Here is a 4,254-nt window from a genome sequence, read left to right as displayed (position 1 = left end):
TTAAAATATCTACACCGGTGTCTGACTTACTTCATTCAGTATGACAATCTCAGGGTCCATCCACGTCATTGCAAATGGCATTATTTCATTCTTTTTTATGGCTGAGTAATATCCCATTGTATATATGTACTACATCTTCTTTATCCATTCATCCATCAATGGACATTTAGGTTGCTTCCATGTCCTGGCTATTGTAAATAGTGCTGCAATGAACATTGGGGTACATGTGTCTTTTTGAGTGAAGTAAGTCAGACAGAGAAAGACAAATATATGATATCGTTTATATGTGGAATCTAAAAAAAATGGTACAAATGAATTGATTTACAAAACAGAAATAAGTCACAGATGTAGAAAACAAACTTATGGTTACCAAGGGAGAAGGCAGGGGAGAGATAAATTGGGAGTTTGGGATTGACATATACACACTACTATATATAAAATAGATAACTGATAAGAACCTACTGTATAGCACAGGGAACACTACTCAATACTTTGTAATGGCCTATATGGAAAAGAATCTAAAAAAGAGTGGGTATATGTATATGTATAACTGATTGACTTTGCTGTACAGCAGAAACTAACACAACATTGTAAATCAACTATACTCCAATAAAAATTAATTTAAAAAATGATGACTTAAAAAAATATCTACATGATGTATCATAAGGTATATGTTTAAATGCCTCTATTTTAACAAGCTCGATTTAATGTTAGCAGATATGTAAAGATTTTAATACTAGTAAATACAAATTTGTGGTCATTATATCAAAGGTAGTAACTATTGTTTAAGAAACCATGATGTGACACAGCAGGAAGTAGAATATTTACAGTTAGAAGGAAATGAATTTACATCCCAGTTCTGATGCATAGTTGCTATATGTCATCAAAAGAACTATGCTGCCTTTCTGGGACTCAGTTTCCTTGGAAATGGGGTTAAAATACTCATGTGCTTTATTTATTATAATAATTAAATGAGATAGTGCTATCCAAGACCCTCAATAAATTTTTTTTGCTAAAAATCATTTCCTCCCTTTTCTTGAAAATTATTTTCTGAAGAAATTTTTAAATCCCATGGGATTGTAATTTATTGGCAATTTTTACATATGTTTTCAAAAAAGGCCTGGAAATATGGGCTAACATATAATATTTATGCCAAAAAGTCACTTGCAGCACACAGTTTGTTCAAATATAATTTAAGTTTCAGTAATAGAAACCTAAATATACTCTTTAAATGACTATACACAATCATAAACAGATTTCTGATCTCAAAAAAATATTTTTCTGAAGCTACATTTTTTTTATTTTCAGTTATTTATTAAAAGGAAAAGGTCCACTAAATTTGATTAAAGGTCTGCATTATTATTGTAAATGGAAATATATATTTTCTACAGGAAAATACAATTATTTTATGTAATACTTATAGCACTGAATTCAGGGAGTGTGAAATATTTCAAAGAAGGAGAGAAATGGTAGGAGATAAAGTCAAGGAGCTATAAGAAAGAAAGGCTCAGAACATGGTAGACATTGGTGGAAAGGCTCAGAACATGGTAGACATTGGTGGCCATTTTAAGCCATTTGTCTTTATCTCTTTGAGACCCTGGAAGCCAGTGTATTAGAGACATTTCAACAAATGAAAGACACTATTTATTTATTATCACACCAGCTGCCTTGTTACAAGTAGATTGTAGGGGAAGAAGGACAAAAATCAGAAAGGCCAATTAGGAGACTGTTATAATAATTCAGGTGAGAGAAGGTGGTGCCTTGACCAGGAAGGTGTACAAGATTAACCAGTTACTGAGGGGAAATTACATGGACTCAATAGGGAAAAGTTTGTAGTACTTGATATGGGAGAAAATGTAGGGGAAATGAAGAGAATAGAGAAATATAAGGGATATAAAGATAGGAGTCATGAAAATACTAGATGTTTGCACGTAGATAAGTAACAAAAAGGAAAAATAAGACAAGGGATACTAAGACATATTATGCTCTAAAGGAGAACTAAAAATATGCAGAATGAGTTTCACAGTGAATGTCACTTCAGGAAATCTGCCTACCATAATTAAAACTGATGGACTCTCTTGTCCACAGACATGGCTTCAATCAGGTCCAGCTATCAGAGTGGCATGACTCCCAGTGTTGCCAGATTCATGGGCCATTAGGACCAACCCAAAATGGCTTTGAGGATTATTCTGAGAATATAGAAAGTTGCCAGAAAACAGTAGCAAAGTATGATTTTCCCTGAAGATTTCCAGAGTGAGTTTTGCAAAACTTTTGAATTGCTGTGAAAATATACTGAACAATGTTCTGTTCTGTTTCTGGTTTGAACCCCTTGAGACCTATAGGAATCATTAACAAGGAAAATCAGTCGAGCTTGAAGAAACAATGTACATGGATCCTACTGGTAAAACTAGAACTTGGGAAACTTTGAAACACATAACTGGGAAGGATAGTTGGCTGATGGTGTGGTAGTTATCCCAGTGCTGCAAAGAACTCTTTATTATGAATGTATTGTTCTGGTGAAACAGTTCTGACCGCCAATGGGAAGCTACAGCCTAGAATTCCCCACAGGTCTCACAGTCAGTAATGAAAGCCCAGAAGCAGCTGCTCTTTGGGAGCTTGAGGAATAAACTGGCAATGAAGGTGACGTTACTGAATGTTCTTTAGCTGTAAGTATGGATCCAAGTTTGTCAGCAGTACCACATACATTGTGGCAATAACTGTTAATGGAGATGATGCTGAAAATGTAAAACCTAAGCCAAAGCCAGAGGATAGAGAATTTGTGGAAGTAATTTTTTGCTAAAGAATGATCTCTTGAAGAGATTTGATGCTAAAGTGACTGAAGAACATCTGACAGTGGATGTCAGTCTTTTCTTATGCTCTCGCGCTGAAGCATGCAAACGTGAAGCTGTTTGAAGTTCCCTTCCTGTAATTTTAGGTGCAAAGAGCAATGGCCATGTTTTTGTAAATGAGACCACTGGGGCCTCCTTTACTAAGACTTTGTATTCATCTTAGTTTAATGTCAATTTGAAATTAACTTTTCCATACAATATAAGCAACACAGAATGAAAGAAAAAAAATCCTCAAGTGGGGTGGTAGCTGAAACAATGACAGAACATAAATATTAGTCTCTGAGAAGAAACCAAAAAGATGAGATCATATTCGAGAAATTATTTGTTGCATCTGGCTCAATGCTAAGCTAGCAGTGAGAACACAGCAGGAATGAGAAGGACGCTGGATGCTAGTAGACAAGGAGGTATATGCTTCTGAAGTGAAAAGGAAGCCAATGGGAATGACAGACACCTGAGTCATTCTAGGATTTTTGCATAAAATAAAGTTGATGAGGGACAGGAACAGGGCTGTACCTTCAGCTTGGGTGTAGGAAAGGTACCCAGAAACCCAGTCATAAGCAGAGAGATATTCTACAGGATGGGAGAATGGAAGAAGTCACTGGTATCTTCTGGAGTTATACAAGAGTAAACACATATTCCAAACATTGTCTTATGTATGGATGCTCTCCAAGCAGTGATTGTCCTTGCTATAAGCAATGATCTAAGAAAACATTTACCTATAACAGGAAGCCTTGAAGACAATTTAGACTTTTGAGAAAGACACCCTAATTCATAGAGCACTACTTGTGAATGACATCTGGGACTGCCTCTTAGACTTGAAACCTTTTTCTATTAATGTGTTTATCCAACGCAGTATACCAACTTATCAGCCTTAGGTAATTATTGACCATCAGACTCCATTTTTGAACAATTAAATCTCACCTTCTAGGTGCATTTGAACTTTATGTAGTTAATGATTCCTAAAATTGACTGTAAAGCCAGATCAATTTCCTACTGTTTTGAATTCCTAATGTCATATTCAGGTTCCTGCAGGGAGATTGAAATCAGTCAGGATTTCCTAGGCAACAATCTGAAAATAGTTGAAAAGGAGGGCCTTTTTAATATTCTTTAATGTGCTTTACCACACGTAGTGCCAACACCAGTTTGCACCTAAGACTACTTACCCGTGTTCATTTTCCCTGCCGCAACATTTACAACTCCAGTAGGCCTCTTATTTTTTCCAAGGAAGAAGCAGAATAAGCCTCAGGATGATTTCACTTTCTGTGGACACTGGGCCAGGATAATGAACAACATAGAAAGAATAAAACTCCATAGAATCAAATGTTTTCTGTTTGCAGGGTAAACAGGGTTCAATTAAAATTTAATTGAAGTAGATGTTTTGTCTAGCCAAACTCAAATGGACTTT

General features: G+C 35.6%; 1 pseudogene; it reads left to right on the top strand.

Moving 5' to 3' along the window:
- The first annotated feature begins 2,228 nt into the window (after window positions 1–2,228).
- LOC101279807 (ADP-sugar pyrophosphatase-like) lies at window positions 2,229–2,929 on the top strand (annotated as a pseudogene).
- Window positions 2,930–4,254: the final 1,325 nt, after the last annotated feature.

This window comes from Orcinus orca, chromosome 9 (genome assembly GCF_937001465.1).
Source record: "Orcinus orca chromosome 9, mOrcOrc1.1, whole genome shotgun sequence".
NCBI lineage: Eukaryota > Metazoa > Chordata > Mammalia > Artiodactyla > Delphinidae > Orcinus > Orcinus orca.
Note: the sequence above shows the minus strand (reverse complement) of the source record. Positions and strands in the feature narration are given on the sequence as shown.